The sequence below is a fragment of the Armigeres subalbatus genome, chromosome 2 (assembly GCF_024139115.2).
Source record: "Armigeres subalbatus isolate Guangzhou_Male chromosome 2, GZ_Asu_2, whole genome shotgun sequence".
Classification (NCBI taxonomy): Eukaryota; Metazoa; Arthropoda; class Insecta; order Diptera; family Culicidae; genus Armigeres; species Armigeres subalbatus.
Window position 1 is genome coordinate 35,447,046 of NC_085140.1, and position 14,016 is coordinate 35,461,061.

General features: G+C 38.3%; 1 pseudogene; it reads right to left on the reverse strand.

Moving 5' to 3' along the window:
• The window catches only part of LOC134208913 (uncharacterized), a 76,025-nt pseudogene extending 67,183 nt beyond the window's left edge, over positions 1 to 8,842 (reverse strand).
• Between the last annotated feature and the right edge of the window lie 5,174 nt (positions 8,843 to 14,016).

Consider the following 14,016-nt stretch of genomic DNA (forward strand, 5'->3'; position numbering starts at 1 on the left):
AACTCCGCCGGAAGTTCTTCTTCCAGGAACTCCACCGGAAGCTCCTCTTCTAGGAACAGTTGTTCCCGGAACAGTTGTTCCGGACGGGCCTCCAGGAATTGCTCCGGACGTGCTTCCAGGAATTACTCCGAATGTGCCTTCAGCAATTGCTCCGGACGTTCCTCCTGGAATTGCTCCGGACGTTCCTCCATGTGTTCTTCCGGATATTTCTCTGCAAGTTCTTCCAAAAGTTTCTCCGGAAATTCCTTCGGAAATACCTCAAACGATTTCCTTCGGAAATTCATGCAGTAAACGCTCCATCAATGCCTCCTAGATTTTTTCCAGGAACTGCTCCGTAAATTGTTCCAGGAATTTCTCAGGTAGTACCTCCAAGATTTGCATATCCATTTTGGAAGTGTCCACTTTAGGTCCCTACCGGAACCGATATCATGCAGCCATGTACCCGGAACCAACATATGCTTGCATTTAGATTTACCATTCATAGATTTTCCATGAACAAAATCATTTTTTCGTGAGTTTCTTGAAAAAAAAAATACATTCTGGGTTACTATGGGTACCCCACGAGGTTTTGGCCTCAATCCGGAACCATTACAAAAATTCACGTCCTCAAATCATTTCCTGAAAATATATTAAATTTTCGATCCAACCATGCCTGTTTTGTTAAAATCGGTTGATCATTGACGAAATGAGAGCAAATTGAAAAATAAATTTCAGTCGTTTTCATCTGCTGGTATCGTAAAGGTTAATAAAAGAAAGGTGGACCTGTTATTTTATGATATTAAAATCACTGATTTTGTGGTAATAGCTGTAACCAATCATCAAGGAATCACCTGTGTTTCGGAGTCATGATTGGTTGCCAACACTGAGCGAAATAAAAATAGCACCACCATGTTTTGTACCAATATTTCCTTAAATTATGAACAGGTTATGGTAATTTATGTGCAGAATGTAAGCACCTCATGTTTCATTGAAAATGTAGTGCATTGCATTGATATTAATTTAAGCCGAAAAATCCATTAAAACAGGTACGAAATAAAAATAGCACCATTTTCAAAAAATATATATTATAGGGTAAATCACTACTTGGGCCTATGGACCCGATTCCCGGCTCACTGCACAGAAAACTAAGGATTTATACTTTTTGGAAGCCGTAGGTTTATGATTGATAATTTGTAAAAAAGTCTCCCATTTATTTCGCACAATACTCAATATTTTCCAATTATTTATTTCACTCCTAATTGGTCCAATTATAGAAAATAAAAATGTAGATTCCGAACATTCGCTCTCCGCTGCTACACCACTGAGCCGGAGTGAATCTTTCCACTTTTACAAAACGGTATTTTCATATAAACACCTATCTGAAAATCGTCACAGTTCTCGATACAATCATTGCTTCAATCTGTTAATCACTACACAATAATTCTAAACTCACGCACTTTAATCTTTTCTATTTGTTCGTTTCACTAGAACTTATGTTAACATATTAGAATACATTAAAAAATGTATCCTCAAACCGAATAAAAATTCACCTCGGCCTAAGAATTTCTAGCCGCACCGTGCTGCCAGAAGGCCAGGAGTCTTTTTTTAGTAAGGAAAAATTCCTTCATCGTTCATAGGAAAACTATCTAATTAGTTAAGCGTTTGGTAATTTAGTAATTTGGATGAGTGAATATATCTTTTTAGCCAAATAAAAATTATTATAAATAATACCATCTGGCATCATGGCGGCGTTGAAAGTGCATATTTTTGTTTACGTCGCATTTTCTACCGTTCCTAGAGAGCATGAGAGTAAGATGTTGAGAGATTGAGCGAAATTTTGCTTAGGCCGGGAACTGGTTTGGAAGTGGGCCGGATATGCAATCGCTATGACTGAAATGAGTGCTGCACATCGTTAATTTAAATCAAATGAAAGCTTTTTCAAACGATGTTTTTAAGCAGAAGCAGAAGTGAACCCCTTTGCAGTATTGCTCGGCACACGAAATTCAGGAAAAGTTGCTTCCTGTCATAAATATCAATTAAATAATGCAGTCGTATGTATGTTAGGCCGGGAATGGGGTAAGAAACCCTATTATAATTTCTATTTCTTTCGAAATAGATTGTAAAAATTAAATCTTAAATTATGCATGTCTCTTTTTGAATGAACAAACAAACAAACAAAAAAACAAACGTTCCTAAACATTTCCGATTTGCATACCGTAGTCGATCGGTTTTAGGAAAATTTCATTAATGGCCATCCCAAACACAATATGAAGGCAGGAATTTCAAGAAAACAGTGAGCTAAAAGAGTAGAATTGCAATATTGAATGCCATCAAGATATGTGAACTTTATTCTGCCTCGCAACGAAAACTTAAAGTAGCGCAGAAGACGCGGCAAGCTCTAATTTATAAGGCGACAACAACATAATAGCCTTTATTTCGGGGGCATGTACATTATCTGTACAAGTAAATTGATGAATGTACACCCAGGTTTTTTTTACGCGGTTGGAATTCATTAATTTCTCGGTTAACCTGAACTTTTACAGCTTTTCAAATACCCCCTGAATTTTCTTTGATTTTTTGTGAATTGTTTGGTGGGGTTAACTCATTGCTTCATTGAGGCTGAAGGTCTTAAACGACCAAAACCAAACCGTGTAAAAAAAAACCTGGGTGTAGTTCAATCTTGATGGTCTTGTTGGTTGAATACTATTTGTGCGATTTGCACCTAGAACTGGTTGTCAAAATTAGTCGAAACCTTGGTGATGAAGTAATGATGAATATGATTTTTTTTATTTCAGGTAAATCTTTTATCGGTGTGAGGGGCCCCATACACGCTCCGACATGTACAACTTAGTAAAGTCGGACCGTTTGTGGGCAAGTTGTACTGTTCAACGGTCGTACAACTTGCCCACATACAGTTCAACCTTACTCCGACTGAACCAAATTTCTTGGAGGTGGAGTCAAGGTTGTACAACATGTCGGAGCGTGTATGGGTATGAGTATCAACGAGGATTAAGTTGGAGGATCACATCGAAATGCTATAGATAAGCGTAATCAAGCACGGCGAGTCATTCATGGGCCCATTACTGACTTTCCAGCTTGATATTGCAGCGACTCACAACTCTGAGTTGATTAAAGCAAAATTTTTAGAGAGCTTTGAGGGATTAGACTGTTTTCCAGACCCTAACGCCTTAGAAAACCTTTGTGTAGTGATTGCTCGTTAAATATTAAAAAAATCGTTTATGTGAATGCTGGGAGTATTTCGAGCTGAACACTCTTGAAAAAATGATGCTGTCCATCAAACAACAAATTTTAGAAGTTATTCTAGAGAATCACTCTTACTGTCATCATGAAGTACTTAGTCATAGGGCCCGTCCAGAAACCACGTGGTCATATAGGGGGGGCGGGGGGGGTTTGGAAAATGACCACGATAAGCCACATGGGGGGAGGGGGGTGTTGCTCTCGAACCACGTGGTTTTTTTTAACACGAAAGATTTTGGTAAATAACAATAGCGGTGTAAAAAATACAAATCATCAAAATTTAATGATTTAATCCATTAAACGCAAAGCGCATCTTAGGGCCGATGCCCACGTAGCGTCTTTTCAACTCAGTGTTAAAATGAATTTAGCATTAAGCATCGAGAAAACCCGGTAACGCAGCGTCGGTCGCAACGCCGATGCATATCTGAGTTATTTGGCCAACTTAGCTTTAGATCCTATTTCCATAAAAAAAATAAACGAAAAAGCAGGTTGCGTTTCAGTCTCAATTTTCACAAAAAAAATTGGGAAAGAAAAATGAAAAAATATTTTCTAAAAATTCCGCCGCAGATGATTTTTGGCATCACGCCGCCGACACTTTTGCATCAGCGGACTACAGCTACAATTTTGAAAACTGTTCATGTTTTTACAATAATTCAAGAAAAATCTTCAAAGGAATGTCTTGTGGATATTCAGGCAAAATCCAGTAAAAAAATTTCCTGTAAAAACTTTGACCTTACTTCATAAAATCTTGATAAAGTGCTAGCATTCAGAATGTTTTTTGAACAATTCTCTCTGGAAAATTTTGCTACAAATTGGTCATGAAAAAAAAAACAAAATATCGCCAGTGTAAATGCCGAAAAAAATTCCATGTGAATTCTGTCTGAAAATTCAAAACAGTCTCGTGGGAAATACATATAATTTTTGGTGGAAAAAAGTGTTCATATTTTCATATTTCATAATTCTAATGAATTTCTTCGACAAGTTCTTCCGAATCTTCACCAGAAATTCTATTTCATTTCCAAAATAAGTTTTTCGAGCATTTTAGGGAGTGCACTTCAAAATGTTTAGTCTCCAGTTAGCCTTACGAGCAAAGGCATAGGATTGCCAATCCTGAGATGACGAGTTCGATTCTCGTTCCTGTCTAGGATGTTTTCGGGTGTCAAACATTGTCGACACCCTAGGTATAATGTATCCTTCGTACTTGCTACACAAGATATATAATCGTACAATTGCTGGCATTTAAAACTTTCAATTTATAACTGAGGAAATGCTAATAGAATAAACTAAGTTGAAAAGCAGACCAACTTCCAGTTGGAATACGGAGCCATAGAAGAAGAAGAAGACTTCTAAATTTTTCAAGAAAAAATCTTCCGAATTTTCATGAGAAATTAAATAGCCAATGCCACATGAAACACTTTGATATTACCGTTGATTTTTTGATTTTGGATTTTTGTTTTCAAATTTGGAATTTTGAAATGAATTTTGTGCTCTTTGCTGAGTTCTATCACATTTTTTTAAATTTTCCAAATATTTTTTTTATTCGAGGCATTATTTAGAATTTCCACGGAAGAGTCTATGGATTATCTTCAAAAAATACTTTGGATTTTCAAAGAATAAATCTTTAGAATTCTCAAGGTTCGTGTTTTTTTTAATTTGCACCATAAATTCTTCCAAAATTTCATGGGAAATTCATTCTTCTTCGGAAAGTCATTTTGATTTCTTTGTAGGTTCAGCTAAACATTGCTTTAAATCTTTACCATGCAAAGAAGCACAAGAAATGATTTAAAAATTTTAAGGAATTTTCACATCAGAAAATCTTTAAAATTTTGATTTAATTTTCTAAGGAATTCCTATTGGAATTGCTTCTAAAGTACAACCTTCACAAGTACTACAAAAGTGCATTTTTTTTTTGTTATTTCCACTTGTAAAAACATCGAAATATCCTCGGGAAATTCATTATTGGTGTTTTAGATGAACTTTTTTTCGATTTTCTACTGGAAAATCTTAGGAATTTCCATCGGAAATATTTTGGTATACTCCAAATAATTTCTTTTGGAAATTAAAAAAACTGCTGAAAATTTCTAAGATTTTTTTTTGAAAAACGAAAAAAAAATCCATTGGAAATTTAGAAGAATTTCCTTTGAAGATTCATTAAATTTGCCCAGGATTTTGAAAAAAATCTTTAGAGATTCTGTAAAAAAAGTAAGCTGGATTTTTTTTCTAATTTATGCCGGAAGTTCTTCGGAATTTGATGTTTATTGGAATTTTCATGCATTTAGGATCCTTCTACGGATTCTTCTAGTTCTTCAAAATTTCTACCGAACCTTTTTTAGGAACTTTTCCACAGAATTTCGAAAAAAAATCGTTGAAATACTGAAGATTTTTCCGTGGAGACTCCGAAGAATTTCTTCTAACTATTCTGAAGGGTTTCCCTTGCAACTCCAGAATAATTATTCTTGAAAATGAGGAAGATCTTGGAATTTAAAATTCATCCAAGCAATACATGTAGGCAATTATTTAGGATTAAGAAGCCTAGTTCTTATGATATTGAATAATTAGGCTAATTGATCGAAAAATTTAATAATGCACCTAATTAGAACGTTTAGGTGCATTCTTAAATTTTTCGATCAATAATGCACAAAATTCTAGTAGTGCGTATGAAAAAGGTTATGACATAGAGAAGTTTGCATTTAAAAAATCGACATGAAATTCTAAATAAAATGCTTTTTAAATTCATAAAAGGGTCTTAGAACTAAGAAGAGTTCGGCGATATGAAAAAATGTGGCAGTGTTCCAGAAAAAAACACTCCAATTCCTAAAACAATCTAGGGTAATAAATAGTGTTATAATAACGATTGAAATTGAATTCCAAAACAAATCTCAACCCTTTCAGGACGGATGGGTCATATATGCCCAGCGTTTTAGATTGGCTATTAAATCACAAAAGAGAGCTAGACCACCATTTTCTTCAGTAAAATTGTTCATCTAGATATTGGTTTTACAGAAAAAAATATGGGAGCTCAAATTTGACTGACCCTGAAAACTCAGTTATCCGAAACTTTGAGAAGATTTCGATTCTAAGAGCATGCAAATGAAGTTGAAATGTTTGAATCATTCTGAACACTCAGATAAGATGGGTCATCCTGAACGTTAAGCCAGTGATTGCTCTCAAGTTCAGCCCACGACTTCTCGGGTGATCAATCATGACATTTGTAATGTCCTCATCATCGGTATGTACCCAATCCGATGAAATAAGCATATGATCCTAATTTCCATTAACATGAGATCTAAGAGACAAGGTACCCAAAATTAACTTGAGTCAACATAAAGCTGCACAATGACTATGCCTTTTTTGTAGGGCCTTAGAAGCACTGGGTTCACGGACTTGAATGATTAAGTAGTTCAAACATTACGACTTCCAGGACGTTTTTAAAACCTAAAAGTTTTGTATAACCTAAGTCGACTCAAGTACGAGACACTGAAGACAACCTTACTGTTGAGGTGGAAATACGTATCTGTCAAGGTACAATCGAGTGGTGGAATTAAATGGGAAGGTACAAACTCGACTTATGACAAGTAAAGACATTCCATTAAAAAGCTCAACATAATTTTTTAACTAGAAATTCTGTAGTAGCTTGTACAAATAACAATTGCCATATCAACCCAATGGACCTAATGGGATATTATATCATACATCATTCATAATTTGGTTAATTGGATAAATCGAATGATCCGAACTCCAAAATGATAATTGATCTATAATACATTCATTCTTCTATGAGTCCACCATTGACTGAAGCATATTCGAGATATGGAATAGAAGTTCCTTGGGAAATTATTCGAAAGACATCAGAGTGAACGAGAAAATATGTTTAGTATGGCATCATTGGATTCCACGAGTCAATATCAAAATAAAATTTCAATGAAGAATTAGAAATTTTGAGAGATGAGCCAGCTCTAGATTATTTATTAGAGAAAAATAAAATCTTCGAAATAATGAAAATTTATAATTTCCATGCTGGGTTTTAGTTTGATTTTGAATCAGTTGAAATTGTCCATCTTCAAAATTGATCGGATTAACCATATGTTTTAGTTACATAGGTTTTTTTTAAATTTTTGTGCTTGAAAAAAAAACCACGTGGTCAAAGGGGGGGGGAGGGGGGGTCTGCCAAATGACCACGATAGACCACATGGGGGGAGGGGGGGGGGTTGAAAATCTTCAAAAATATGACCACGTGGTTTCTGGATGGCCCCAATATGTGAAGTGGAGCTATTATTATTTTGTACCTTTTTCATGATTTTTAGCTTATATGTAAAAGGCCAACCTTAATATATACTGAAAAGTTGAGAATCAGAATTTATCATCATCTGTTCATAATTTAAGAAAACATTAAAAAAAACATGGGGTGCTATTTTATTTCGCTCAGTATAGGTATTTTCCCCTATTTGTTTCTTGCACAGGCTAAAATGAAACATGAGGACATAATACAAAAAATACGAATACCATTTGTTTCAGAATTCGGAATGTCGTTCCTGTCTGTGTTCAACTGTAAGGAAAGCTCAATTAGAAGTAGATCAGTGTTATCGTCAACTACCCGTGCGTACCAGCAGCTCTATCGCTAATTAGTTCGCCTTATTTGGAACTAATTCGTCTTGATAAATTACCCATAATCCTTCATCCAGTCAACCGTTTCTTTTCATCCATTTATCCACGAGCGTCTGACCGTACCGAGGAAATTGACTGGAAATCAGTTGCCATACAGCAACATCAGCTTACCAGCTCCAGGGTGTGTCCTGTGTGCTGATAAGCTTTCGAAAAATACAAACTCATCGCAAATGGTGCTCAAGCACGCCAACGACAACGTGGAAGCCGTCTCTGTGGCTCGATTGATGACGGTAGCCACGTTGTTGTATCGAATGAGCGTAGTTCTACCACGATGTGAGAAGCGCTAGAAGGATGCCGTCTAATATTGTTTCGTAATCGTTACTGTAACTAATGGGTACTGTCCTTGCACACCGTTTCTATTTGGGTCTAATTCAAACGACCACCATTAATTAGCTGCCTACATGTGAAACGCGTTACTCGATCACCAACCATTGTATGATTCCTTTGTTTGTCATTACACTGGAATTTGTTTTTTTTGCATAATTTACAGCATTCAAATTTTCTCGTCAGGAAATGTATGAAGATCAAAGTAAAACTTTAAGAAGCTTCATATAAACATATTGATGGTTTAAAACGCTATTTTTTTTTAAACGAATAAAATACGGGTAGCGTTGTATCAACGATTCCCGCGCGAGTGTTCAAGAATTGCTTACCTTCTTCGACTTGGTGGTGGCCGAGCCGTACTTCCGGGTAGCGTCTCAATCGGCGTAATGCTAAACTCCGGCGTACTAAATTGAATCTTTTTCGGTTGCATCTTGACGCCGGCGTTGTTAACGTTGCTACCGTTGTTGTTTCCACCGTTGCTGATGATACCTGTAATTCCGTTCCCGTTGGGATCGTTGTTCGTAGTAGCGTTGTTGGTAATGCTGCTGTTGTTGTTCATTTTATTAATCGAGATCAACTCGAATTCGTTAGTGGACAACTTTTTCTGTAAGGCCATTTCGTATTTCTAGGACTGCTTTCGATGAGTGAAGATAAATTATTTATCTAACTTGTCACTAATTAATCATGTTACATCACTTGTTTTTTTCCCCTAAAGCAAATCCCAATAATATATCCCTATCAATGTAGCGTATTCCACAGATGGTTGACGGATTGTCTTCTTAAGTGGAGAAGCACATAGGTACAGGCTGCGAAGAAATTGTATCTCAAAGATAAGAATCGTTGGAGCAACAGCTAATGTGTACAGCAGGAGAAACGGAGTGATCCAGTGCCCCAGAAACAATCTTCTCGTGTTTGCGGAGTATCACATGTTTTTCTTCCACAGCTGCTTTGGAAGCTCAGTCGCTGAGCTACACCACTAGTTTATCAAACAAGAGGATAAAGTGTCGTCGAGCGCGATATGAATTCACTTGGAGGAGCTACTTCTGGTAGGCGAACAGTATCCTTAGCGAATAACATCATCACTACTCCTTGGATAGATACTGTAGGGCTGCTTCTAGCGTTGCAATTCTAATTAAATCCTTACCCGGTCGCTCTCTCAGCAAAACAAACGCGCACTCACATTCCTTTCGCTATTTTTCGCAATTTGTCAAATCCTACCTCTAGCCGTGTGGTTCCCGATTCTTCACATTGCAATAAACGATTACTGTAGCTGGAGACCTTAGATTAGGCTTTTTCGATATCTTAAGCACCATACTATTATTCTTAAACTGATACTCTTTTAGCACTATAACATTTTTTGTAATAATTTGCGGAAAACTGTCTTATTTTAACTGGGAATTGCCCACAAAACATCCACTTAAAAAATCCTGGTGCTTTGCTGAGCCGAGGAAATACACAACCGTCTTGGGGAAAGTCCTGTTCAATACTCCGAGAGCGCACCGTTGATTGCCAGCTTGAAGCTTGTCAGTTTCAGTTGGCCACAGGATTTGCGACCAAGGCGATGACGACGACGACGACGAGGACAAGCTTTCCAGTGAGTGGTCGCAGCTTCCTCTCTGCTGGCACGAGGAAAAGAGCCTCATGGCAGAGCGCATGTACAAACAAAAGCATGAGTTTCCCACTGCTTGCATGCTTGGAGGGGTTCGCTGGGTTGATTGCGAGAGTGTTCCTTTCGTCGGTGTTTATGTTGTTGTGGCACTGGTTCTGGAATTTGAAAACAGCCCGTGATTGACTTGAACTTGCGAAATTGAACAGAAAACCAAATGAATGGGGCTGCAAGCGTTTCGGAGGCTCAAATGCTTGCAGTCAATAACGGGGCGACAACGTCCTTTTTTTCCAAGTTCATTTATTTGGTAGGCTCAGGCGTGTATAACACTTTACGAAGCCACGATTCTTTGTGATATGTACAATCGACATAATCTTTTTATTACCTTAGTAAGAGAGGGAAATAAGCCAACGTACTCGTGGTGACTCGAGGTTAGGTTTACAATGTTTAAGGATGGACGGGGATTAGGATTCGGGAATCAGGGAATCATCATAATCAAGGAATTTCAGCAGCTCATCCGGTCATTTGGCGTCGGGGACGATGTGGTGTGTCGTCGTGCTCGAAGAATGGTTCGAATGGGAGCATCTTCCGGACGGCCAGAGCTACGGCGCTCTACGGGACAGACAGACAGAGACAAAACAAAAAAAAACTTTGAAGAAAAGAAAAAAAACAAAAGTATTAGACTTTTATGTCAGAGGAACAAAGAAAACTATAAATGGCTTGCATATAGACCATATCACAATCCCCAAAACACTTCTTATCTCCTGGAAGCGTTGTTTACCTCGTGCCACTAGAGTATCCAATAATTGCTCTCTGGAGACTCGTTCTCCGAGCAGAACCAAACTGCGTGATCGATGTCATCATAACCGGCTCCACACCTACATAAGTTGCTATCGACAAGGTTTATTCTGTACAGATGTGCGTTTAGTGAATAGTGATTAGACATAAGTCTCGACATCACGCGAATGAAGTCTCGACTTAAGTCCTCACCTCTGAACCACGCTCGCCCAGAAACTTTTGGAACTATAGAAAATAGCCACCGTCCAAGTTCGTTGTGTGTCCAATTTCTTTGCCAACTTTGAAGAGTACTCTGACGGACTAATGGTAAAAACTCGTTGCTCGAGTATTGTCTATCATAAACCTCCCCTTCCTGTGCGCCCACCTTTGCCAGCGAGTCTGCCTTCTCATTGCCGTAGATTGAGCAGTGAGATTGGACCCAAACAAAGGTAATCTTGAATGATCTTTCGACCAAAACACGCATCTGCTCTCTTATGTTTGTAAGAAAGTAAGATGCGTGCTTAACAGGTTTCATCGACCGGAGTGCCTCGATAGAACTAAGACTATCCGAGAAGATGAAATAATGGTCTACGGGCTGATTGGAAATTATCTCCAAAGCGAAGTTAATTGCTGCCAGCTCAGCAACATAAACCGAACACGGTTCCTGAAGTTTTCGGAAGGTGGTTGAAGTTACATTGAAAACACCGAAGCCAGTGGATCCGTTAATGCGAGAACCATCAGTGAAATATCTGTTGTTGCAATTGACATGTTCATATTTTTCAGAAAAAATGGAGGGAATAGAAAGATTTCGAAGATGATCTGGTATTCCTTGAATAGCATGTTTCATGGACAGATCGTATTCAATTGAGAAACTGTCATTGGTGAAGTCAACTCGAGGGGGAGTATAACATGGAAGACAAAGATCTGACGATATGTAGTTGAGATAAACTCTTAAGAATCTTGACCGATGAACCAGTTCAAGCATATTATCGAAGTTGTGTAAGACAAGTGTGTTACTTGTTCCACATTTGATTAGTATTCTTAATGAGAGCTCCCAGTAACGGTGCTTTAAAGGAGTGACTCCAGCAAGCACCTCCAGGCTCATTTTATGCGTTGAATGCATACAGCCAAGGGCAATACGCAAACAACGATATTGAATTCGTTCCAATTTGATAAGGTGGCAATCAGCTGCTGAGAGGAAGCAGAAGGAGCCGTACTCTAAAACAGAGAGAATAGTCGTTCTATAGAGTTTGATGAGGTCTTCCGGGTGAGCACCCCACCATGTTCCGGAGATAGAACGTAGAAAATGGATCCTTTTCCGGCATTTCTCTATCAAATACTCAATATGAAGTCTCCAGGTGCATTTGGAATCAAACACGACCCCAAGGTATTTAGAAGATAAAGATTGGTTGATGTCATCATTCAACAGCTTTAGTTTCAGTTGAGCAGGGTACCGCTTCTTAGTAAACACAACCAACTGAGTTTTTTGCGGTGAAAACTCGATCCCCAAATGTCTGGCCCAAACAGTCAGATTATCTAGGGTACTTTGCAATGGTCCTTGCAAGACAGCTGCACTTGGACCTCTTAGAGAGACCACGGCATCATCTGCAAGTTGTCTGAGCGTGCATTGTCCTTCCAAACAATTGTCAATATCTTTAACATAGAAATTATAAAGCAAGGGACTTAAACATGAACCTTGGGGAAGACCCATGTAGCTATTTCTGGAAGTTGTCAGAGAGCCGAGTGTAAAATTCATTTGTTTTTCTGACAACAAATTGTACAAGAAATTATTCAAAATAACGGGCAATCCATTACTGTGCATATTGTCTGACAGCACTTTTATGGAAACTGAATCAAAAGCGCCCTTAATATCCAAGAATACTGAAGCCAATTGCTCCTTGTGCGCAAAGGCCAGCTGTATATCTGAAGAGAGCAACGCTAGACAATCATTTGTTCCTTTACCTTTACGAAATCCAAACTGAGTATTTGAGAGTAATGCATTTTGTTCAACCCAATGGTCGATTCTTGAAAGGACCATTTTTTCCAATAATTTTCTCATGCATGAAAGCATGGCAATCGGTCGGTAGGAATTGTAATCAGACGCTGGTTTCCCAGGCTTTTGAATAGCTATTACTTTGACCTGTCGCCATTCTGGTGGTACGATGTTGTACTCCATGAAACAGTTGTACAGGTCAAGTAACCGTCTTTTTGCGATATCTGGGAGATTTTTAAGAAGATTGAATTTGATGTTATCGCATCCCGGAGCAGAGTTATTCGATGAAAGAAGAGACATAGAAAGTTCCAGCATTGAGAATGGCCCATCCAAAGAACCGGGATCAGTGACTGATTCTCGAAATAGCGGTTCTGCTGGTACGGAATCTGGGCAGACCTTTTTGCGAAATTGAATATCCATCGATTGGAGTATTCTTCACTCTCATTGTTGGAAATGCGGTTCCGCATGTTGCGAGCCGTTTTCCAAAGTGTTGTCATTGAGGTTTCTCGCGATAGTCCCTCGACAAAACGTCGCCAGTAGCTACGTTTTTTAGCCTTACGAAAGGCCTTTAAGGCATCAGATTTCTCAGAATACAACTTAGTACATTCATCATCCCATCCAGGAGTGGCTGGTCTTCTTATGACAGATGTACTTGGAACGCGTCGTTTCTGAGCTTCCAGTGCGCTTTTATGAATCAATTCGGTAAGGAATCGATACTCATCCAGTGGCGGAAGAATATCAGTTGATTCAATACCAATTTTTACCGCCGATGCAAATTTTTGCCAGTCAATGTTCTTCGTGAGATCGAAAGGAACATTAACTGGCTCAGATTCTTGATAGCCACTTTTAATGGTGGTGGCTATCGGCATATGGTCACTACCATGGGGATCTTGGATAACCTTCCACGTGCAATCTAACGATAGTGAATTAGAACATAAAGACAGATCAATACGGCTTTGTTGACCATTTGGTCCTATTCGAGTTACTTCACCAGTGTTCAAAATATTCAAATTGAAATCGTCACACAAATCATAGAAAATAGGCGCTCTATAATCGTCATACGTTTCGCCCCATCCAATACCATGTGCGTTCATATCACCCAATATCAATACTGGAGATGATAGGAGGGAGACTGCGCTCCAAAATGTCGACGATTAATAGAGGCATTTGGAGGAATGTACACTGAAGCTATGCAAAGATCTTTATTCTTCACATTTACTTGGCATGCGACGATTTCTAAGCCGGGAACAGTCGGAGGGAATTCTGTAGAAGGAGTAGCATTTTTGATCCCCAAAAGAACGCCACCATAATGATCATCCTGATCTTGGCGAATAATGTTAAAATCGTGGAAGTTGATTTCATCTTCAGAAGAAAGCCATGTTTCACAGAGAGCAATTACATCACAATCGGAATT